The sequence below is a fragment of the Camelus bactrianus genome, chromosome X, assembly GCF_048773025.1.
Source record: "Camelus bactrianus isolate YW-2024 breed Bactrian camel chromosome X, ASM4877302v1, whole genome shotgun sequence".
Classification (NCBI taxonomy): Eukaryota; Metazoa; Chordata; class Mammalia; order Artiodactyla; family Camelidae; genus Camelus; species Camelus bactrianus.
The window spans coordinates 39,196,930-39,223,707 of NC_133575.1; the positions used below are offsets into that span (position 1 = coordinate 39,196,930).

Consider the following 26,778-nt stretch of genomic DNA (forward strand, 5'->3'; position numbering starts at 1 on the left):
GGAGACACATTTGCCAGAGGGAGATTTGCCATATGTTACCAAGAGACATAAAAATGTTCCTACTGTGCTTGCTTCAGCTGACATATACTAAAATTGGAATGATACAGAAAAGATTAGCATGGCCCTTGAACAAGGATGACATGCGAATTTGTGAAGCATTCCATATTTTTTTCTGGAATTAGACAGTGGTGATGGTTGTACAACCTTGTAAATATACTAAAAAACACGGAATTTCACACTGGAAAGTAATGAATTTTATGGGAAGTGAGTTACATCTTTAAAAAAATTTCCTACCCTTTGATCCAGTCTTTCCATTCTGAGGATTCTATCCTAAGAGAACAATTAGAGATGCACACATTGATTTATGGACATGAAGTATCATCCACAGCAGGATTATTTATAAGGTAAAATTAGGAACATCCCAACCATTCAACATTTAGGAAGTTAGGTGAAGGAATAATAGTCTGCCATTAAAACCCCTCCATTAAAAAATTTAAATAAATAAACCTAATTAACCCCCAAATATATAAATAGACATATAAGTAAAAATAGAAATAGACTCACTGACATAGAAAACAAACTTACAGTTACCAAAGGAGAAAGGACAGGGGGAGGGATAAACTAGGAATTTAGGATTAACAGATACACACTACTATGTAAAAATGGATGGGGGAAAGGAAAATCTGGTGGGGGGTGATGGAGTATAGCACAGGGAACTATATTTAATATCCTGTAATAACCCATAATGGAAAAGAATCTGAAAAAGAATATGTATGTGATTCAGTGATTCAGTTTATATATATATATATACACACACACACATACACACACACATATATATATATATATATACATATATATATGATACTTTGCTGAATCACTTTGCTGTATACCTAAAACATTGTAAATCAACTATATGTCAATAAAAAAGTAAAAAAAAATGTTTTGAAGGCTGCTTAATGATCCTGGAAAAGGCTCACAATATAATGGTAAGTGAAAAAACAATACACAAACCTATACATGGTACAGCCCAATTCAAAAAAAATATATCCATATACATATATTCATTTACAAGCACTCACATATTAAAAGACAAGATGACATGTGGCTCCCTCAGTGGAAAGCATCATGCCAAGCACTGGACACACAAATTGTAACACTGTATTATAATCATCTCTTCATCTGTACAAGCTAAGGAAATGCAGGGAAGTTTCCACCGACATTATTTTGGAAGCCGGCATTATAGGGACAGAAGGGGGACTTTCCCTTTGTACTTTATGTAATTTTAAAGTGATATGGTTATGGGTGCTTTTGACTTTCTTATTCCTTTTCAAGTAAAACATTTCTTAGTGGCTAATTTTTTTTTAAAGGCTGGGTGAAAATATCCTAATATCTTACCACTAAGTAGTTATCTCTGTGTGGCAGAACTAAGGGTCATTTTGATTTTCTTATACAAAATTTCAAAATTTTCTACATTACATGTATATTACTTTGGGATGAGAAAAGGGTCTCAAAGAAAAAGGAGACCATTCTACGTAGACCTACCATTTACCCTGGCAACTGTCTAATACAGCTGACACATTCCTAAGTTCAGAATCTGCAATTATACTTAGGAATCCACTTAACTTTTTCAAACATCTGGATTTTGCCCTCAGGGAAATCAGCCTAGAGCCCACCAACCTAGCAAAATGGTTTCCCCAACAAATGCTTTCCTGCTTAGCAGTGGATTCCTCTGTTTATTCTACTAATTAAAAAAGGTTCCACCTGAAAGTTCTTTACCCCTGTTATCAGCACGAGATGCTATTCCTGGCTGTGCAAGGTGGCCAGGGCTTAAAGAATAAGGAGCAAGTTGAGAACACATTAGACAGAGGAAAAGAGGGGTCAGATCAAGATCAGCAACAAGGCCATGTCCAATAGGATAAAAAAATTTATTATTCAGGGCCTTCTTGGCTTTAGTTTCTTTCTAGGTGCCTGATGGACTTGGTAGGACAAAGTTGGGTGGAGAGGGGTCAAAGCACAGGAAAATCTGGTGGGAGATGGTGGCAGCAAGTACTATTTGCGAAGCCACTTAACTGGTAACATTTGTATACATATGTCCAGTTCACAAAGAAATCTCACTGACACTATTCCATTTAACCCTTATAACAACCTTACAAGCTCTGTGTTAGAAAAGAAGAAACTCAAGCTTGGAGGTGAAGTAAATAACACAAAGCTTGAATCCTAGTTCTTTGCTTCCAAATTTCTGCATTTTTCCCCTAAACAACAGTTCTCAAAGTTTGTTCTATAAATCAGCATTGGCATCACCTGGGAACTTGCTAGAAATGAATTCTGGGACCCCACTCCAAACCTTTTGAATCAGAAACTCTGAGAGTAGGGGTGGAGGGTAGAGCTCCGTGGTAGAGAACATGCCTAGCATGCATGAGGTCCTAGGTTCAATCCCCAGTATCTCCATTAAAAAAAGAGGAGGTGGGATAGATTAGGAATTTGAGATCAATAGGTACACATTACTATATATAAAATAGATAAACAACAAAGATCTACTGTATAGCACAGGGAACTATATTCAATTTCTTGTAATGAGGTGTAATGGAAAAGAATCTGAAAAAAATATGTATGTGTATATATAACTGAATTGCTTTGCTGTACACCTGAAATTAATATTGTAAATTGACTACACTTCAATAAAAAATAAGAATTAAAAAATAAAAAATAAACCTAATTGCCTCCCACACTTCCCCCACCAAAAAAAAAAAAAAAAAAAAAACTCTGAGAGTAGAGTCCAGTCATCTGAATTTTATTTTTTATTTATTTATTTTTTAATTGAAGTACAGTCAGTTACAATGTGTCAATTTCTGGTATACAGCACAATGTCCCAGTTATGCACATACATACATATATTTGTTTTCATATTCTTTTTCATTAAAGGTTATTACAAGATATTGAATATAGTTCCTGTGCTATACAGAAGAAACTTGTTTTTTTAAATCTATTTTTATATATAGTGGCTAAAATTTGCAAATCTCAAACTCCCAAATTTATCGCTTCCCACCCACTTTTCCCAGTAACCATAAGATTGTTTACTATGTCTGTGAGTCTGTTTCTGTTTTGTAGATGAGTTCATAGTGTCCTTTTTTTTTTTAAGATTCCACATATGAATTATATCATATGGTATTTTTCTTTCTCTTTCTGCCTAACTTCACTTAGAGTAACGATCTCTAGGTCCATCCATGTTGCTGCAAATGGCATTATTTTATTCTTTTTTATGGCTGAGTTGTATTCCATTGTATAAATATACAACAGCTTCTTTATCCAGTCATCTGTCAATGGATATTTCGGTTGCTTCCATGTCTTGGCTATTGTGAATAGTGCTGCTATGAACACTGGAGTGCATATATCTTTTCGAATTAGAGTTCCCTCTGGATATATGCCAGGAGTGGGATTGCTGTATCATATGGTAAGCCTATTTTTAGTTTTTTGAAGAATCTCCATGCTGTTTTCCATAATGGCTGCACCAAACTGCATTCCCACCAGCAGTGTAGGAGGGTTCCCTTTTCTCCACAGCCTCTCTAGCATTTATCATTTGTGGACTTTTGAATGATGCCCATTCTGACTGGTGTGAAGTGATACCTCATTGTAGTTTTGATTTGCATTTCTCTGATAATTAGCGATACTGAGCATTTTTCATGTGCCTATCCAGCCATCTGAATTTTAACAATCCCTCCAAGTGATTCTGATGCATGCTCAAGTTTGAGACCCATAACTAAAGAATGCTACCATACATTTGAAAACAGTTTTTTCAAATAGCTCCCTTAAAATACTGCTGCTGCTGCTTTGACTTATGTGGGATCTTGTCTTTCAAGGCAGCCCGGGAGCCTCCCTTCAACTACCAGTGGCTATGTCCATCATAGAGGGCAGCTGCTTGAATAGAATTTGGGCTCCAGGGGCAGGTACATTCTACTTCATGGTGAGGCACATCCCAGAATTAAGAGGGCAGTTCCCGCATCACCACTTCCATTGTTGAATGAAGATATGAGCTGCTGAGCAGCTGCTGTATATCTATCTCCTCTGCTGAAGTTTCTCTTCATAAAGGCTCTTGCCTGGTTTCACAGGGCTCAGCATGAGCCCCTGGGAAATTCCCTGAACTGATGTATTTACGTTTACAAACCTCTAGGTTCATCAAGCTTTTCATTTCTTTGGCTTTCAGTTAGGTTTTTTTAAATGGATTTGGAATCAACAATTTAGGAAAAAAATACAGCAATTGAAACAAAATTATTTTACTTCTGGGGAACCTGGAATCCCTACTCCTGCCTCTCCAACCCACTCCCTACCCAATTTCCTCACTGCAGGTAACTGTTCTCTCATTCTCACACACACACACACAAACACACACATACACACATACACACACACACACACACACACTCTCAAGCATGTACGTTCCTTCCCCATGGGATGGAGAACAAACAAATCAGTTATTTGAAAACTGAACTTGACTTCAATTGGATTTTAAATTTCGTCAAGGTGATGTTTGGAAAATTGAAATAAAACCCATACATAGATATGTGGATTTAATTTGAAAATGCTAAAGCTGAAAGACACAATTGTGGAATGAAAATGATAAAGTATTTAAAATTCTAGGAGTGAACAGAATTTGTTATTTCACCTTCTACACAGGTACTTGCATTGAATTCATTCATTTACACATTCCTTGATTGATTGATTCATCCCTTAGTTATTGAGAGCCAAAAAAGCACTGTTCAAGGTGCTAGGGACAAACCAATGAATAAAACAGACAAGACAGTCCTCATGGTGCTCAACTCAATAAATATATAATATGACAGGTAGTGTAAGTGCTCTGAAGACAGAAAAAGCAGGGTAAGGGGTAGACTGATCAACGGGGCTATTCGGGGGCCAATGCTATTTTAGAGAGTGTGGTCAGGGAAAGCCTCTGTTAGGAGGTGATATTTGAGCAGTGACCTAAATGAAGTCAGGAGAGGAGACAGGTGAATATCTGAGGGAAGAATGATCCAAGCAGAGGCATCAGCCAAGGCAGTGGTCCTGAAACAGGATCAGCTAGCCATGGTCCAAGACAGCATGAAAGCCAATGTGGCTGGAGCAGAATGAACTGGACAAAAAGAGGGAGGAAATGAGGTTGGGGAAGGAACCACGGGCCAGGTGAGTAGGTCACTGTAAGGAGGACTTGGGATTTAATTATAAGAGTGATAGGAATAAACCCTGTGTCTATCATGTATCTAGTAGGTGCCAAGGAGTCTAACAAGTCTACACTATGAGCCTCAAGAAGCTTTTGGTCCATCATCCATTTGGGGAAATAAGCCAGAATGACAGGAGATTTGAAAAGGGGTGGGGATTCTTGCTGACTCATGTGTACTTGTTCCTAACCCTAACGAGCCATCTTTAGTAGAAAAGACCTCCAAAGGAGAAAAAGGCTTGCCTCCTATGCCAATCTGAGAAGATTCTCTCACCCTATACTTTAGGTCTTTTATCTCAAAAGCACTTATGTTGCCCAAACATGGCCTCCATACCCTGCTTACTGAATTGAGAGTCAAGGACAGAGTTCTGGATGAAGTAGAAAAGGCAGTGTTAATCCTTTGTCAGGCTAAAGCAACTGAAGCCTACAGCTTAAACAACAAGATGCAAGGAAACCACAAGGGGTCAAGAGGAGGGCACTGGGGTCAAGAGCAGGACACTGAGCATGATCCCTGCACACAGCAGCATGAGAAGGTTGAGTGGACCACTCAAGCCTCCATCCTCTCAAGCCCAACCCTGGTCAGCAAGAGCATGAGAAAAACCCTTTAAACCATTATACAGTTAAGCAGTTACAAACGCCATTACAGATATCAGATGTTCAACAATGACGACAATAGGATCTTGCTCGGTTACACTTACAGTGTTTATATTACAAATACGAAAACTTTTAATACTCATAACACTCCTATGAAGCAGGTTCTACCACTGTCATCCCCGTCACATGGTGGGGAAAATCAGAGGCTTGGAGAAGTTGAGGAACTTGCCCAAGATCACAGAACTACAAAGTCACAGAGATGGTATTCAAAGCTAGGCAGCCTGGCTCCAGAGCTGATGTTCTCAACTACTACCCTAACCTACCTCACCTACAGGTACAGAGAGAAGGATGGGAAGGGGTGGGGGATGATGAACCTAAAATTGAGAATAAAAGGGAAAGTCTCCCAGGTATCCTGGGTGACCAAGAAGAGTTCTGGGGCCTATAGGAAATCAGGGGGAAAGACTGAACTAGCTGGGAGGTGGGGGGAGAGCCAGAGAAGCAGGTTGCATTGTGCTGGGGGTTGACAAGGAGTGTGAATACCCAGCATTCAGGCAGGAGTGCCTTTTTAAAATTGAGCTATAGTCAGTTTACAATGTTGTGTCAATTTCTGGTGTACAGCATAATGTTTCAGTTATACATAAACATACATATATTCATTTTCATATTCTTTTTCATTATAGGTTACTACAAGATATTGATTATAGTTCCCTGTGCTATAGAGAAGAAACTTGTTGTTTATCTATTTTATATATAGTAGTATTTGCAAATCTTGAACTTTTTAAGTTTTTATTTTTTTAAAGCAATACTTGCAAAAGGTAAACCATTCCAAATAGTACAAAGGCATATACAATGAATAATGAGTTCTGGACAGTCCAGGGGCCATCAAAATTAAGTTTCTTGTTTACCCCTGAGCAGCATCATGGCATTGTGTTAAGAATGTAAGCTCTGGAACCAGACAGTCTACACCTGAATCTGCCACTGCTAGCTGTATTGCCCTGGGCCAGTTATTTAACATCTCTGCCTCACTTTCATTATCTGTAGATTGGGAATCATAGTAGCAGAACACAAAAAAGCACACTAGAATACTGTTCAGAATCTTGCTGTTTATGCCTAACAACATTTGGAGACAATTTTGTATCTGCATGTAATTTTTCACAAATGTTTCATTAACTGCCTAGTATTGTACCATGTGAATTTTTCACAGTTATTTAATCTTTAACCAATTAATGAATATTAAGGTTGTGTCTAATTTTTTAAAATACAAATAATGCTGCAATGAATACCTTTAAGCATGTCTTCACACACACGTATGTTTCTATCTGTTAGATAAATTCCTGTAAGTGGAATTCTGGTTCACAGCATATGAATGCTTAATTGTGATAAAGTCTCCTGAAATCCAAAGAGGTTATGCTAATTTGCATTTTCACCAACAATGTATTAGAGCAGCGCTTTTCAAATTTCATGTGCAAACAAATCACCTAGGGATCTCATTAAAATGCAGATTCTGATTTAGTAGTTCTGATTTGGGGCTGCATTTCTAATAAGTTGTCAGTTTATGCTGATACTGCTGGTCCAAGGATCACACTTTGAGTAGAAAGGCATACAGCAATGTGTAAAGAGTATGCATTTCTCCACAAGCTTGCCAAAAAAAAAAGTATAGTAAATGCTCTGATTTTTGTGATTTTGATAGGTTAAAGTTGTATGTTAAGGTGAGAGCTGTTGCTTAAATTAATGTATATTTAATTATGAGTGTTGTTGGGCATCTTTTCATGTATTTTTATAGGCCAATTTTCTTTTTCCCTGGACTTCCTGTTTAGGTCTGTTTTTCATCTTTTTTTCCATAATGGTTTGTTGGTATTTTCCTTAGTGATTCTTAATCTCAAGAGCTCTTTATATACAAAAGGAACCAGCTCTTTCTCATATCAAATGCAAATTTTTTTTCTCAGTTTTTTGTCTTTGGATTTTGTTTATGTGTTTTTGTGGTGCTGTAAATTTTAACTTCTGTGTAATCAAATTTAACAATTTTCTTCTTTATGGCTTCCTTTGTGCCTTGCTTAGAAAGACCTTTAATATTTCACAGTAAAATCACATATTAAAATTATATATTATACTATGCCTTTGGATCAATTACTAGGCTCAATTATGGTCCACTGATCTGTCTATTCAGGTGCTAGTACCAGACTGCTTTAATTACTGTAGTTTTATAACATGTTTCAACAGGCCTGGTCCCTTTCTCCCTTATTACTCTTCTTTTCCAGACCCTTCCTGACTAATCTTATAGATTTATATTTCCATATGTACTTTAGAATCAGCTTGGGCACATTGGATTATAATGTGTTTGGGAGGCAACTTGGTGGTGAAGTGTAACATGCGGTTGACAATGAGTCTGGCATCTAGGAGTGTGGCCTTCTCTGGATATAGAAATCTGAGAGTCATCAGTTATACCTGAAGCTTTTCAAGAAAAGTTCATAGAATGAGAAAGATGGTCTACGACAGAACTCTAGGTTAGTGGGTCTCAAAGTTCAGTCCTCAGATCTGCAGCACCAGCACTACCCAAGAGCTTCTTGGATCCCGACTGGATCAGAAATTCTAGGGAGGAAAGGGAAGCAATATGTTTTTTAACAAACCCTACAGGGGATTCTAATATACACTCAAGTTTGAGGACCACTCTGCTAGGGTATATCAGTAGTTAAGAGACCAATTAGGTAAAGAGAGCTGAAAATAAGTAGTAGGAAGAAAACCAAGAGAAATAGATGTTTAATAATCAAAGAGAAGAAATTTCCAGGAAACAAAACTTCAACAGGGCTAATATTTATTAAGCAACAACTATTTTCCAAGGGCTCTATACATATCACCTTATTTACTCATACATTAAGCAACAACTATTTTCAAAGGGCTTTATACATATCAGCTCATTTACTAACATAACTCTGTAAGGTAGATACCATTATCCCCTTCTTGTAGATGAGAACATTTTGGTTAACTAACTTGCTAAAGATTAGCCAGCTGATACGTGATTTTACACCAGTGTTATTATACACCAATGGCTATGTCCCTTCCATTGTACTACTTCCACTGTACTGTTGAAAAACTGCTATTGAAAAATTGCCCACTGGAAAAGGAGAAGAAAAGATGCTCCTTGATTTTTTTTCAATCTGGAAGACACTAATTCATCTTGGAACTATACTGAAAAGACTGTCACAGTAGTGGCAGAAGCCAGACTGAAGTGAGAAAAATGGGAGGAAGAAAATGGAGACAATGAGTGTAAGGATACTTTTCAGGAGCCTAAGATGCTTGGCTGTGAAGGATAAGAGATTAGTAGTTGGAGGAGGGTGAAAGTTAAGGGCAGATGACATTTTTTAGGATGAAGTGACCACTTGAAGATATTTATGTGTAACTGAGACTAGTTTGGATTAGGAGTAACATTCTATGCATCTAGAACAATCTCTGGTCCTTATCTGGACCTAAGCACCACACAAGTTCTACCTACACTCTACAACTGCCAGTTGAATCGCTATATATCCCATCAGTCACCTCAAGCTAAAGACAAAACCAAACAAAAAACTAAATAAACACTGACACCAAGCCTAGCTTTTCCTAACATATCTTTTTGTTTTGTCTTAAATCCTTAAAGATCTGGCTGGCTCAAACCTTGTAACTGTTGTTTCCTTCTATTCTTCAGCGTTGATACTGAATTAGTCACCAAGTCCTGGCTTTGAAACATCTCCCTCATTAACTCATACCGTCACTATTGTACATAAGTAATCATGTCACATGGCCTCCAGACATCTAGTCCAACTCACACCAGTTTCCCCAAAAATATCAATTTCATTCTTATTCACCTGTTCTCAATCCTGCAATGACTCCTCATTGCCTACTAGATAGAGTCTGCTCTTCTGGACCTTCCAATTTACCTCTCACTGTTCCACTACATAAATCTTAATTTGGATGGGCATTCTTAATATTGCTTAAACCTACATCTACATTTCTCTCCATCCTCTTTTCCCCCCCACTTTTTATTGAAGTATAGTTGATTTACAATGTTGTATTATCTTCTGGTGTACAGCAAAGTGATTCAGAGATATATATATCTGAATATATATATATACACACACACACACATATTATTTTCACATTATTTTTCATTACATGTTACTGTAAGCCACTGAATATAGTTCCCTGTGCTATACAGTAGTAACTTGTTTATCTACTTTGTACATGGTAGTTTGTATCTGCCAATCCCAAATTCCCAATTTATCACTCCCCTGCTTCCCCGCTGGTAACCATAAGTTTGTTTCCTATGTCTGTGAGTCTCTGTTTTGTAAGTAACTTCATTTGTGTCATTTTTTAGATTTTACATATAAGTGATATCATATGGTAGTTGTCTTTCTCTGACTGACTTACTTCATGTAGTATGATGATCTCCAGGTCCATCCATGTTAGTGCAAATGGCATTATTTCATTCTTTTTTATGGCTGAGTAATATTCCATTGTATGTGTCTATAAATATATATATTTATATATATACATAACCTCTTTATCCATTCTGTCGATGGACACTTAGGTTGTTTCCATGTCTTGGCTATTGTATATAGTGTTGCTATGAACATTGGGGTGCATGTATCTTTTTGAATTAGAGTTTTCTCTGGATATATGCCCAGGAGTGGGATTGCTGGATCATACTGTAAGTCAATTTTTTGTTTTTTAAGGAACCTCCATACTGTTCTCCATATTGGCTGCACCAATTTGCATTCCCACGAACAGTGTAACCCCATCCTCTTTTTATGCCTTCCCATATACCATTTAGGACTTGAGCCAAACTCCCCCTCTTTTGTTCAAGCTCCTGTGATGTTATTCTTCCAGTTTTCACAATCACTTGCTGCTGGTGTCACTCATCTTGACAACCATCCACCTCCTTGCTCAACCATTTGAACTATGTGTGCCTTATCTTCCTCCACTAGAATTCAGGGTTAGAATATGGTCCTGCTGTGGTCCCCACTACATACTGTTATGTACATGCTTTGCACTCAAATTAAAAAAATATTTATTAAATCAATGAACTTATATCATATGAACTTGGTAGTTTAAGAAATATTTGGTGAATTAATGTTTAGAAAATGTCTACTTCGTTTTTCACTTTTAAATGTCATATTAAAAATAGTACACATTCACTAGTTATGTTCCCAGTATCAGGTACTATTCTAGGCACTTTCTCATGAAGTGCCTATTCAATCCCTACCAGATCCCAGTCAGGTGGGAAATACTGCCCTGAATTACCCATAAAGACAAGACTGTGAGATGGTTAAAGACCTTCCTACTGGTCCACTGAGTACTCAGAGCCTGTGATTAAAGGCCATTGCTCCATCCTCCATTACACAGATTCCTTTCTATTATTTTCATTTTCTAAACAGGCTCCCATGGTTCTTGGTTGAATTATAAACACGATTTTTCTATAGTCTTTATGTAAGAAAAAAATTCAGATTAACAAAATAGGTAAATAATGAATATATTTCTATCTCAGGTTTAGTGTCTAATTACAGTTACTATGAATAATGAAAGAAAGTACATTTGTGTCTCCGAAGTAAACTTGTACCATAATGCACAGAGATATGAGATACAGCAGGGTGCTATATTAACATTTATAATTATGCATGTTATGTTCCAAAAATGAATTGTTTGACACCAAAGGAAAATGGCAATAGTAAGAATTATGGCAAAAGCACATAAGGTTAATCAACATATAATCAACTCTCAAATATGCACATTTTAGCTGTTGTCTTTTATCGGTGTTTATAATTTATTATTTAGAAACACTGTAAACTAATCTAGCAGAATATATTTCCCTATTAAAGATGCCTGAAATGAAAACATGCTCACATAAAGTGAATTAATTTTTTATGACACAGAGTAGATATATCACTTCAGGGAGATTTTTGTTCCACAAACGCAATAACCTATGCCTAATGAGGTGTCAACTTCTTCAGTGATACTTGGTCTAAAACACACACATACACACACACACACATGCAGGCACTTTGGGGGCAATTTAAACCAATTGGGAGAAAAAGACTAGATTACAATCTCTTTTTTCAGTATCTCCTAATGCATGCTTTATTAAACATAGCACAACCCAAAGAAATGGGAAGAATACAGAATACAAATCACAACATTTTTCTGCTGACTGAGACTGACCCAGCTTCATGTTGGAAAAGAAGATGCCTTCACCCAGCAGACGGCTACTGAATCTCTTAATATAAGAAGCCAAAAGCCATCAGTTCAGTTGCAAACCGACCCACATCCAAAACCTTAACTCTCACCCTATCTGTGAGGCCGATTCATTCCATTTATTCTTCTGTCAAGACTAGCAAGCATCCCAGGTCAAGGCAAAGCTAGAGCCTGGGTGATTGAGAAAGGTTCAACTGTCCTCTCTGACCAACTTCCACTTTCTTTTGCTCTGGGTTCTACTGGGGTGCAAGGTTACTGCTGAGACTAATACAGGGTGAGGCAAGGGAGAAAGCATGTACAGCCTAAGGATTTTTAAAGTCATATAAGGATTTCTTGAAGAGCTCAACTAATATATTCAATGTGCAGCCTCTGAAAATATTATACAGACAGAAGCAAAATAGGTAGGTAGTTGGGAAACAACTGAGGTATTATAGAGAGCAAACTATATACTATGGAGTCCAGATTGACCGGGCTATGAGATAGTGGACTTGTGATTACTTCATTCCTTTATACCTCAGTCTCCTCGTCTGTAATATGGGGATATAGTCATCCCTATACCTCCTAAGAGAGCTGTGATGATTAAATGAACATGACGCACTTAAGAGCTACTCGCACTGCATCTGAGCCATTGTAAGTGTTAGGATAGGGGGACAGAATTAACATTTACAGAAAGTCTTTTAAATCTGAAAGTAATCATGGTGCTGACTGAACCTCAAGCTTAGGTGGGAAGGCACCTTGAAGAAACCCTTTGGCCTAAATCCAAATCCCTTTGGAAAACTCAGTTCATCCCTTGTTGGTCTTAACATTATCAAATCAACTACTTGGTAGAGAACTGATAAAGCACTATTTCAGTGAGCTGTAGAACTGTGACAGTCCCAATGACTTTATGGGGGGGAGGTAATTAGGTTTCTTCATTGATCTCCGCTTGGAGGAGTTACCAGGGATTGAACCCGGGACCTCTTGGGTGCTGAGCATGCACTCTACCACTTGAACTATACCCTTCCCCCTTCCCAGTAATGTTAATACAGGGAAAAGAAATGGATTCTACAGTCAACACATGGACTGGATTGGAGTCCCTGTCCAGTGGTGGCAATCCAATGGCCATTGCAAGTGTTCATCCTGATAGGCAATAGGGAGGAAGGAAGAAATTCTTTTTACTGTGGCATGAAAGGAGACGTTCAGCACTTCTTTCTGTTCTGGGGGAATTCATCATGATAGTGATCCTGAATCACATATAAGAGATCAGCCAAACTCCCATCACTTCATGGGTGCCTTTTCTCACTCATCCTAAAACTTTCCTTTATTGAACCCCAAACCAAGAAGTATAGACTAGCAAAGAATCTCCCTGCCACACATACACACACACACACACACACACACACACACACACACAAAGAATGAGAGAGAGAGGGTATAGCTCAGTGGTACAGCTCATGGTTAATATGTGTGAGGTCCTAGGTTCAATCCCCAGTAGTTCCATTAAAAATAATAAATTAATTAACTTAATTACCTCCCCCCACCAAAATAAATAAAAATCCATTTAAAAAAAGAATAAGAGAGAGAAGGAGGCTATCCTGAGAGAAAATTTTCCTAATTTTGTACAAAATTCATGTACCAAAACTAGTTTTGAATTTTTGTTCAAAATGTTCCATTCTGTTGGAAGGACCATGGGTACTTTAAGAAATCTATTCCTGAAGTGCAGAGAGGGACAACCTCAGGTAAGTCACTTTCACTGTGTGTAAATTTAAATCATACCAATTTTATGACTCAGAGAAAGAGAAGGGCAGGTGATGTTTTGCTCTTTCCCCTAGAGAGAAAACCTACGCTGTATAACTTCTCAAAGACTATTCAAAGGCATACATTAACTTTATACTTAACAAAATTGAAGGATATTCTGCATCCTCATCACAGGAGAAAAAAAAAAGGAGGAATATATCTTTGCATTAGGAGCCAGAGACATAATCATTTTTAGCTGAACAAGAATGCCAGAACGGCCAACCAATGCTTTCCCTTTGATTAGCTGGAAAGCAATCAATGTACTCTTGCTAGATTGGAGCTTTCACTCAAAATAGAAACTGGCCTAAAGTCCAGAAAGCTGGCAGTTCAGAGACAAATCCCCAGAAGGGATCTTGACACATGCACTAAGATCCAGGGTTGGCATACTCATCAGGGTCCAAGTTTAAGACTGGGGCTTGAAGAAGCTGTTAAGTAGTAAGAACCAGTGAAATATACTGACCACCTTCAGAATTCATATGTTTCTTTTATCAGCTAGAAGAAACACTTTTGGTGCTTTAAGGTTTGCTTAGTTTAGCTGTTTTTAAAAAGGCCTTGTGGTTTTAAAAAGACTAGTTTATTTAGCACATATATAGATTCACAGCAAAGTTAAGAGAAAGGTACAGAGATTTCCCATATACCCTTTCCCCCATACATGCATAAACTTCCCCATTATCTACATCCCCCACCAAAGTGGTACATTTGTTACAATTGATAAACCTACATTAACACAACATAACGAGCCAAAGTCCATAGTTTCCATAAGGGTTCATGCTTGGTGTTGTACGTTGTGTGGGTTTGAATAAATGCATAATGGCATGTAGCCACCATTAGAGTATCATCAGAATAGTTCACAGCCCTAAAAATCCTCTTTGTTCTGCCTTTTTATCCCTCCCTTCCTCCCTGCTAACCCCTGGCAACCATGGATTTTTTTTACTGTCTCTATAGTTTTGCCTTTTCAAGAATGCCATATAGTTGGAATCATACAGTATGTAGTCTTTTCAGACCACTTTCTTTCACTTAGTAATATTCATTAAAGATTCCTCCATGTATTTTCATGGCTTGATAGTTCATATCTATTTAGCACTGAATAATATTCCATTGTCTGAATGCATCATGGTTTATTTATCCATTCTGAAGGACATCTTAGTTGTTCTTAAGTTTTGGCAAATATGAAAAAAGTTTCTATAAACATCAGTTTGCATGTTTATGAGTGGACTAGGTTTTCATCCCTTTTGGGTAAACACCAAGGAGTATGATAGCTGGATCTTATGGTAAGAGTATATTTGGTTTTATAAGAAACTGTCAATCTTCCAAAGTGGCTGTACCATTTTGCATTCCCACCAGCAATGAATAAGAGTTCCTGTTGCTCCACGTTCTCGCCAGTATTTGGTAGTGTCAGTGTTTCAGATTTTGGGCATTCTAACATATGAGTAGTTATATCTCATTATTGTTATAATTTGCATTTTCTTTTTAAAAATGTTTAAAGTTTGTTTAGGGGTAGGTAATTAGATTGACTGAGTGATTGATTGATTGATTTAATGGAGTACTAGGGATTGAACTCAGGACCTTGTGCATGCCAGGCATGTGCTCTACCACTGAGCTTTACCCTCCCCTTCTGCATTTTCTTGAGGACATATGATGTGGAGCATCTTTTCATATGCTTATTTGCTATTTGTATTTTCTTTGGTGAGTTGTCTGTTAAGTCTCTGGCCCATTTTTAAATTAGGTTGTTTGATTTTTATTGTTGTGTTTTAAGAGTTCTTTGTATATTTTGCATAACAGTTCTTTATCTGATGTATTTTTTTGAAACTACTTCCTCCCAGTTGTGGCTTGTCTTCTCACTGTCTTGCCAATGTTGTTCCCAGAGCAGAAGTTTTTAATCTTAATGAATTCTAGCTTATCAATTATTTCTTTTATGGATTGTGACTTTGGTGTTGTATCTTAAAAAGTCATTGCCATCCCCAAGGTCATCTAGGTTTTGTCCTATGTTATTTCCTAGGAGTTTTATAGTTTTACGTTTTATACTTAGGCCTATGATCCATTTTGAGTTAATTTTTATGAAGGATGTAAGGTCTGTGTCTAGATTCATTTTTGTAAGACATTTGATTTTTAATAAAGATATTTATCCAATTTAGACATTTATTTAATTTTGAATTTATTGAAGATATGGCGATGTAAGGCTTAAAAATCTCAGGATGAGGAATTAAAACGTTATTGAGACTTCCGCTTCTATGAATATGGAGTAGGTGAGCTTTCCTTATTCTGTCCATTGACAACAACTAAAAACCTTGGACTTTGTATGTAAAACAAACATAAGAAGACTCTCATCTGGATTCCTCTGATACCACTCATTAGGAGAAAATATTTGCAAAACATACACCTGACAAACAACTAGTAACTAGAATACAGAGAGAAATTTTAAAGCTCAAGAGTAAAAAACAAACAATCCATTAGAAGAGTCTTGATGTAATAAAAAAGACTTCTATTACGTTAAGAAAGCAGATTGACTAGTGACCTTCTGTTCCAAGGACCAACATGGTATTAAGTTCCCTGGGTTTTCTTTTTGCCTTATATAATCCAGGCCTGTAGCTGAGAAGCAACAAACTGGAAATGCTAATGGGTACAGACAAAATAATTCCCAACAGGAGCCTGCTCTTTGTATCCAGAGAACCAGGAGAGGGGTAGCCTACCAAGGCAGAAAACATTTAGATATAACTGCTTTCCTCCAGCCGAACATCACAGAAAAACCATGGCCCCATCTCCAACTCATGCTAACAAAGGCTGTATGGGGAGCCTAGACTTCCACCCTGGCTAGACTACAATGAAGTCTTTTCTGATATCACCATGGCCAAGGTGGTGGCAGAAAAGGCTGAATACTGAGATATCATCCATGCTGGGTGGTAACCAGCCCTCCTTCACCCACAATGTCAATGGAGACCATGTAGGAAGTGTGGGCAGGTACCCCCACCCGTGGTAACAAGGGGCCACTCCCTCTCCCTCTTGAAGTCATGTCAGAGGAGGCCACATGGGGAGCAGCGAGGACAGGCTAGGCAGGAGAAAGGGGCCTCCCTCCTTGGGTATTAGTAAATTTCAAGTAGGGAACCAGGACTTCTACATCCATGTGACAGCCAGTAGGCAGCAACCCCTTTCCCCTGCTAGAGCGCTGTCAAAGGAAGCCAGCTAAAACAGAAGGGTTAAATATGATTCAAAGTTTCATAATATAATACTCAAAATGTCTAGAATTCAATTGAAAATCACTTGTCATACTAAGAACTAGGAATATCTCAAACTGAATGGAAAAAGATCATCAATAGACACTCATATCAAGATGCCAAACAATCCTACAGCCAGCATAGTACTCAATGGTGAAAAACTCAAAAGCTTCACACTAAAATCTGGGACAAGACAAGGCTGCCCACTATCACCACTTCTATTCAGCATAGTCTTGGAGTCCTAGCCACAGCAATCAGGCAAGAGAGAGAAATAAAAGGGATCCAAATTGGAAAAGAAGAGGTAAAAGTGTCACTATATGCAGATTACATGATACCATATATAGAAAACCCTAAAAGGTCCACACAAAAACTACTGGAGCTGATCAAAGATTCAGCAAGGTAGCAGGTGACAAGATTAACGTTCAAAAATCAGTTGCATTTCTTTACACTAACGATGAATCAACAGAAAAAGAAAGTAAAGAAACAATCCCCTTTAAAATAGCACCCAAAGTAATAAAATACCTAAGAATAAATCTAACCAAGGAGGTGAAAGAATTATACACAGAAAACTAGAAACCACTGATGAAGGAAATTAAAGAAGACTTTAAAAAATGGAAAGATATCCCATGCTCTTGGATTGGAAGAATCAATATGGTTAAAATGGTCACACTGCCCAAGGCAATCTACAGATTTCATGCAATCCCTATCAAATTACCTAAGACATATTTCACAGAACTAGAACAAGTTATAATAAAATTTATATGGAACCACCAAAGACCTAGAATAGCCAAAGCATTACTGAAGAGAAAGAAAGAAGCTGGAGGAATAACTCTCCCAGACTTCAGACAATACTATAGAGCTACAGTCATCAAGACAGCATGGTGTTGGTACAAAAACAGACATATGGACCAATGGAACAGAATAGAGAGCCCAGAAATGAACCCACAAACTTTCAGTCAACTCATCTTCAACAAAGGAGGCAAGAAAACACAATGGAATAAAGACAGTCTCTTCTGCAAATGGTGTTGGGAAAACTGGACAGCAGCATGTAAAGCAATGAAGCTAGAACAGTCCCTTACACCATATACAAAAATCAACTCAAAATGGATTAAAGACTTAAACATAAGGCAAGATACAATAAATCTCCTAGAGGAAAACACAGGAAAAACATTATCTGACATACATCGCAAAAATGTTCTCCTAGGGCAGTCTACCCAAGCAATAGAAATAAAAGCAAGAATAAACAAATGGGACCTAATGAAACTTACAAGCTTCTGCACAGCAAAGGAAACCAGAAATAAAACAAGAAGAAAACCTACGGAATGGGAGAAAATTTTTGCAAGTGAAACCGACAAAGGCTTGATCTCCAGAATATATAAGCAGCTCATATGACTCAACAAGAAAAAAATAAGCAACCCGATCCAAAAATGGGCAGAAGACCTAAACAAGCAATTCTCCAAGGAAGACATACAAGTGAACAAAAAGCACATGAAAAAATGCTCAATATCACTAATTATCAGAGAAATGCAAATCAAAGCTACAATGAGGTATCACCTCACACCAGTCAGAATGGCCGTCATTCAAAAATCCACAAATGACAAATGCTGGAGAGGCTGTGGAGAAAGGGGAACCCTCCTACACTGCTGGTGGGAATGCAGTTTGGTGCAGCCACTATGGAAAACAGTGTGGAGATTCCTCAAAAGACTAGGAATAGACTTACCATATGACCCAGGAATCCCACTCCTGGGCTTGTATCCAGAAGGAAATCTACTTCAGGATGACACCTGCACCCCAATGTTCATAGCAGCACTATTTACAATAGCCAAAACATGGAAACAGCCTAAATGTCCATCAACAGGTGACTGGATAAAGAAGTGGTGGTATATTTATACAATGGAATACTACTCAGCCATAAAAACCGACAACATAATGCCATTTGCAGCAACATGGATGCTCCTGGAGAATGTCATTCTAAGTGAAGTAAGCCAGAAAGAGAAAGAAAAATACCATATGAGTTCGCTCATATGTGGAATCTAAAAAACAAAAACAAAAACAAACAAACAAACAAACAAACAAAAACAAAGCGTAAATACAGGACAGAAAGAGACTCACAGACAGAGAATACAGATTTGTGGTTGCCAGGGGGGTGGAGGGCGGGAAGGGATAGACTGGGATTTCAAAATTGTAGAATAGATAAACAAGATTACACTGTATAGCACAGGGAAATATACACAAGATCTTATGGTACCTCAAAGAGAAAAAAATATGACAATGAATATATATATGTTCATGTATAACTGAAAAATTGTGCTCTACACTGGAATTTGACACAACATTGTAAAATGATTATAACTCAATAAAAAATGTTTAAAAATGCCAAAAATGTTAGAATCATATGACAAAGTGACCATAATAAAAATGCTTTAATGAGCAGTTATAGAGATGCATGAAACAAATAAAGGAATAGAAATTTTCAATAAAGAAACAGAAGATATAAAGAAGAACCAGAAAATTTTACAACTTAAAAATATGATATTCAAAATAAAAAGCTAGATGAATAATCTCAACAGCAGAATGGAGGGAACAAAAGAATCAGTGAATTTGAAGACAGAACAATAAAAATTACCCACTATATGAACAGAGGAGAGAAAATAAACTGAAAAAACTAAAGAGAACCTTAGGGAATCTGTGGGACTGTAATGAAATATCTAATAATAATGGCACTGGAGTCACAGAAAGAGAGATGAAAGAGGATAGGACTGAAAAAAGTACTTGAACAGATAATGCCTGAAAATGCTCCAAATTCAGCAAAAGACATAGACCTGGAAACTCAAGAAGCTAAGCTAACTCCAACAGGATAAACCCAAAGAAATTCATACTAAAATACATCTTAGCCAAAAGTCTGAAAGCTAAAGACAAATAAATCTTAAAAGCAGGGAGAGAGAGAAATAATATCTTACCTGTCTATGAAAAAGAATTTGAAAAACATATTTCTCATCATAAATCAATGCATCCAGAAAGAAGTGGCACAATATTTTTCAACTGCTGGAAGAAAAGAACTATCAACCCAGGATCCTATATCCAGAGAAAATATCCTTCAGGAATGAAGGGGAAAATCAAGACATTTCCAGATGAAGGAAAACTAAGAGAATTCATCACTGGCAGACCTATTTTAAAATAATCGCTAAAGGAACTTCTCTAAACAGAAAGGAAGTGACAATAGAAAAAAATCCTGGAATATCAGGAAGGAAAAAAACAACACACACGCACACAAATGCATAAAAACAATAGACTTCCTTTTCCTCTTGAGTTTTCTATATTATGTTTGATGGTGGAAACAAAAATTACAGCAATGTCTGAAATGGCTGTAAATATATGTAGTGTAAATATTTAAGAAATGTTATTATAAATGCGGGAGGATAAATGGTTGTAAAGGGAGATAAATTTTCTATTCTTCACTCAAAATGGGAAAATGGCAACACCAATAGACTGAATTTAGGTATATATAATACCTATAGCAACCACTAAAATGTCTATATGAAGAGATACACCCCAAAACTAGAGATAAATAAAAATGGAATTCAAATAAATGTTTAAGTAATCCAAAGTAAGGCAAGAAAAACAAAGAGTACAAAGAGAAAACAAAATGAAATGTTATGCTTAAGTCCTAACATCAATAATTACATTAAGTGTAAACAGTCTAAACATACCAATTAAAAGATGAGTTCAGCAGAGTGCATAAAAACACATGACCCAACCACATACTGTCAAAAGAAACTCACTTCAAATAAAATAATATAGGCAGATTGAAAGTAAAAGGCTAAGAAAATACATAAATACTAATCAAAATAAAGAAGGAATGTCTATATTAATAGCAGATAAAGCAAATTTCAGAGCAAAGAAAATTACTGGAGAAAGAGAAGGACACTGCAAAATGATAAAGAGTCAATCCACCAAGATGATACAACAGTCCTAAATGTGTATGCATCAAACAACACAACTGCAAAATGTTTGGGCAAAAACTGATAGAATTGGAAGGAAAAATAGACATGTCCACAGCTATACTTGGAGACTTCAACAGTCCTCTCTCAGCAATTAATAGAACCACCAGACAGAAAATAATCAAGGAAACTAAAATAATCAAGGAATCAACATTACATCAACCAATAAGATCCAATCTATATTTATAGAATACCTTACCCAACAACAGTAGGATGCACATTATTTTCAAGCGCTCATGGAACATATACCAAGATAGACCATATCCTGGGCTGTAAAACAAACCTTAACAGATTATAAAGATTTGAAGTCATACACAGCATATTCTCTGACCACAGTGAAATCAATCTAGGAATGAGTAATAGAAATGGAAATAAATGGAAACTAAATAATATACTTCTAAGTAATGAATTGATCAGAGAGGAACTCTCTAGAGAAATACAAAATTACAGTTAACTAAATGAAAATGAAAACACAAAATACTAAAATCTGTGTGACACAGCTTAAGTAGGGCTAAGAGGAAAATTTATAGCACTAAATGCTTAAATTTGAAAAGAAAAAAAGGCTCAAATTAATAATCTAAGATCCTATGTCAAAAACCTAGAAAAGGAAAAGAAACCCAAAGCAAGCAGAAGGCAGGAAATAGTAAAGATAAGCGCAAAAATCAATGAAATTTGAATTTAAAAATTAAAGAAAATCAATGGGGGAAAAACTGGTTCATTGAAAAGGCTAATAAAATCGACAAACCTGTAGCAAGATTTACAAAGTTAAAAACAGAGAAGATACAAATTACCAACATCGGGAATGAAGCAAAGGCTCTCACTGTAGATTTTGCAGATATAAAACAGACAGCAAGGGAACACTGAACAACTTTATAACATAAATACGACAACTTAGATGAAATGGACCAATTCCTTGAAAACTACAAACTATCACAACTTACCCAATGTGAAATAGATCATTTGAATAGTCCCACAATTGTTAAGGAAATTTAACTTGTACATAAAAAAATTCTCACTAAAGAAATCCCCAGACCCAGATGGTTTCCCTGGTGAATTCTACCAAATGTTTAAAGAAGAATCAGCACCAATTCTACAGAATATCTTCCAGAAAATCAAAGAGGAAGAAACACTTCCCAATTTATTTTCTGAAGTTGGTATTACCCTGAAGTAAAAACCAGACAAAGACAGATTTATAAAACTACAGACCTCATGAATAATGACACACATAATAAAAAATCCTTAATAAAATATCAGAAAATAGAATTCGGCAATATATAAAATGAATGGTATAATGTGGCCAAGTGGGATTTATTCCTGTGATGTAAAGCTGGTTCAATTTTCAAAAATCAGTTAATGGATTAAAGAAGGTTATCATATCAACAGGTTAAAGAAAAAAAAAACTCATACATATATTCATACAGAAAATGCATTTGACAAAATCCAACATCCACTCATGATAATAACTCTCAGCAAACATGGAATAAAGGGAAACTCTATCAACTTGATAAAGAGCATCGACAAAAATCCTACTGCTTTCATCATAATGAAAGACTGAATGCTTTCCCCTTAAGATCAAAAATAAAGGAAGGATATCCACTCTCCTCACTCTCATTCAACATAGCACTGGAATTTATAGCCAGCACAATAAAGTACATAAAAGCAATCAAAAGGTATTTAAATTGGAAAGGAAGAAACAAAACTGTCCCTATTTATAGGTGACATACCTAGAAATTCCAAGGAATCTAAAGACAAAAGCAAATAAACAAAGGAAATTCCTAGAACTCCTAAGATTAGCAAGTTTGAAGCATACAAGGTCAACACAAAAAGCAATTTCATTTCTATACATTAACAACAGACATGAGGAAACACATTTTTAAAAATATCATTTACAATTTCTGCAAAGGAAATGAAATAATTAGGTGTAAATCTAACAGAAAATGTAGAGGACATGTATGCTGAGAACGACAACAATGCTGATGAAAGAAATCAAAGAGGATCTAAGTAAACAGAGAAACACACTGTGTTCATAGATTAGAAGACTCAATATAGTAAAGATGTCAGTTCTCCCCAAAGGCACATACAGATTTAATATAATTCCTGTCAAAATCTCATCAAGATTTTTTTGTAGGCATAGACACAATTATTCTAGAAAGGCAGGGACCTAGGAACATTAATAGAAAATCCAGAAATAAACCCAAATAGATATGCCCAACTTGTTTCTGAAAAAGTTGCAAAAAACAATTCAATGGAGGAAAGATAACTTTTTCAACAAATAGTGCTCTAACAATTGGACAACCATAGGTCTAAAAACGAACTTCAACATAAGTCTCATACTTACTTATACACAAAAAAACTCAAAATGGAACATGAATTTAATGTAAACATAAAACTATAACTGTTTTAGAAAAAAATAGGAGAAAGTCTCTGGCATCTGGGATTATGCAAATAGTTTTTAAACTTGGCACCAAAAGCATTGATCCATTAAAAGGCAAATTGATAAATTGGATTTAGATTACATCATTCATTCTTTATTGTTATCACAGACTATTAAATGCTCGGTGCTGGGATTTTAAAGATGATTAAGAGGCAGTCCCTGCCTTCAATGTGCTCATAGTTTAGTAGAGAAAAGAGATACCTAAACTGATAGATATGATGAGATATGGTAAGCGCACAGAGGAGAGAACCATGAGCTCTCCTGGGGGAAGGAAGAATGGCTTGTAATATACAGTGGGGCCCTTTACAAGTGAGTAGGAGTTTACCAGGTAAAGAAGGGATGGGAGACTGCTCCAAGCAGAGAGAAAAGCATCTGTAAATGGCAAAGAGTTGTGAGAGGATACTGTGTGTTGAGGGAACGGTTAAGGTGCTCAAGGAGGCTAAAAGCAAGAGATGTGAAAGAAGACATGTTTGGGGTAGAATCAACAGGATTTGGTGATGAGATAAAAGTGAAATCGGACATTATGCTGTACACCAGAAATTGACACACTGTAAATGATTATACTTCAATTAAAAAAAAGTTACTCATAGACATAGAATACAGACTTGTGGTTGCCAGGGGGGTGGAAGGTAGGAAGGGATAGACTAGGATTTCAAAATTGTAGAATAGATAAACACGATTATACTGTATAGCACAGGGAAATATACACAAAATCTTATGGTAGCTCACAGAGAAAAAAATGTGACAATGAATATATATATATGTTCATGTATAACTGAAAAATTGTGCTGAACACCGGAATTTGACACAACATTGTAAAATGATTATAAATCAATAAAAATGTTTAAAAAAAGTTACTTCAAAAATATTAGATGATGATGATGATTGCATGGTTGATGGATGACAGTTGTATATGTACAGATCTGTGGATATTCTAAAAAAAAACTGAATTGTTCATTTTAACTGTATGCTCTAAATGTCCTATTGTATGTGAATTTTATCCCAATAAAGCTGTTAAAGTGCAAAAAAAATGAAACGGGTAGCTAAGAGAAAAGGAGGAATTGAGATGTTTCTCTTAAGTCTTGTTTTAGGGGACTAGGACTATTAAATGAGATAAGAAACAGGAAAAGAAGAGGGTTCTTCTTTTGCAGGAAGGATATCAAGGCACGGTGAGGTTGAGGTACCAGTGTTTCCAGACAAAAATGTCCTTTGACAACCGGAAAGATGAGGGTGGTATTCAGAAAATAGTTCTGGGCTAGAGATGTAAATGGGAGAGCCATCAGTATTCAGGTAGTCAAAGCCATGGTAATGAATTGTTATATATTGAAAGGACAGACTGGGAAGCTGGGTGTGTTAGTATGTGTGAGGGACCAAAAGAAATTGACAGAGTAAAGTCCAAATGTTCTTTTCTGACTGCCTGCCATTAAGTCTTCACAAAAGTAGTTTAGATTCCCCCCAATGCATTAATATTTAGAGAACTCTGGATGGAATAAAATAAGGCAATGAAAAGGCTGTAGTTCATCCATTTCTCAGCCATTGCTGCCAGCTCCCTTCTATTCTGTCTCAGCATGGCATTTCTGGGGAGGTAAGGATCTGCTGAGATCAGTAAAGAAAATTCCATAGCTTATTTTGGTAAATTATCACGGACTCCAGAAAGTGATTTGGAAGTCCGCTAGAAGACCTAGCTGAAATCCAGTGCTACCAATGATGCCATTTCTTCTTGTTGCTGTCCTTAATGGAAAAAGCAAACAGTTAGACATCCTGTGATGTGTATCACAGAATATATTTTCTCATGTGGACAGCATGGAAAAGTAGATTTTTCAAGAAAACAAGTGGGTGATGTGAAGTCTTAGGGTTGACAGGGAAAAACGGGTAGAGAGAGGAGACCATGCTCTACTCCGAGCATTCTAGAAAAGCAGACTTTTTTCCTTGAGAATACTTTTCAGTACTTAAAAGCACTATTCAATCATTTCTTCCTGTCTAGTGAAATAAATATATAAAAAACAGGAACAGACTCACAGACAAAGAAAACGAAATTATGGTTATCAGGGGGAAAAGGGGTGGGAAGGGATAAATTGGGAGTTTGAGATTCACATATCTTAACTACTATATATAAAATAGATAAACAAGTTTCTATGGTATAGGACAGGGAACAATATTCAATATCTTGTAATAACCTATAAAGAAAAAAATATGAAAATGAATATATGTATGTACATGTATGACTGAAACATTATGCTGTATGCCAGAAACTGATGCAACATTGCCAACTGACTATACTTCAATTAAAAAAAAAGAATCTAGCCCATAGCTTATTTACTTTGCAAGGCAAAACTCCTCCATGAACATGAAATTGGTTGTGGAATGAGTTAGGTTGACATTTTGGCTTTGGTTTATGTTTTTTAAATCATCCATGGCAAGTGGCTATTTCTCAGGGTCCAAAAACTTCATCTTCTCTGGGTTGAATAATCTCGATTCTTTTACAAAGCCTTCACGTGAATGACTTTTCTATCCATTAATCATTTTATAAGACTTCCTTGATTGTTCACCAGATTCTCTGCATTCATCTTTAGCTGTTAGGATAGGATCACTTTAACTCTCTGATCAAAAACTACGTTTAAATATTGTTCAAAATGTTCTGTTCTATCCGAGGGATATAACCCCTTGAGAGAAAAAAAAAAAACAGTTCAGGGGAAAAAAAAGTGTCAGGCAGTGTTGCTGAAGGAAGTAAGCTGCCCTGGGATATTAATTAAGCCCAGTCATTGTCTCCAAATTAAACTGGTGTCTCCTAACTCCAGCTTAAAAAGCAGCAAAGTGGAAGGAAGAAAAGAAATGCCAAAGAGAAAAACAGAAAATATCTCCTGCTTAAGGGAAAGAGATTTTTATACACTTCGTGGTATTACTTCTTTAATAAAGCTCTTCTTTTATCTATAAACTCTGTCTTGTGCAGAAGGACAAAAAAAAAAAAAACAACAATAGAAAAAAATCTGGAAGCAAGGAGTTTGAAAAGGTAAATTTGGAATTTTTTACTGGTTAGCTCCAACAGCTAAGGCTAGCAAAACAGCTTATATCTGTGGCCACTATAGTGTGAATTACAGTTAATCACAGAGAGAGGCAGACCTGGGTGTTTGGGATACTGAGTGAGCCCAAAGGATGAGAACATCTTGCCAGGGAGCTTTTTTATTTTGTTTGCATTAAGATTCGGGGTTGAGCTGATAAAAGCAAAGTGAAGGAGTATCACACCTGGTAGTGCCTTAGCTGTTTATTGTTTTTAAAAATTGCTCTAAAATTGCCTGCTGTGTTGGTTAATGTTAAGCTAAGCTATTG

At 36.5% G+C, this 26,778-nt stretch overlaps 1 protein-coding gene and 1 non-coding gene across 3 annotated transcripts in view; one reads left to right on the forward strand and one right to left on the reverse strand.

The window, feature by feature from the left end:
* The window catches only part of SHROOM4 (shroom family member 4), a 201,609-nt gene that overhangs the window by 56,970 nt on the left and 117,861 nt on the right, over nt 1–26,778 (reverse strand). The window lies entirely within an intron of this gene.
* Nucleotides 67–170, forward strand: LOC123619487 (U6 spliceosomal RNA). Its single transcript, XR_006728103.1, has one exon. It is a non-coding gene; the product is annotated as a U6 spliceosomal RNA (small nuclear RNA).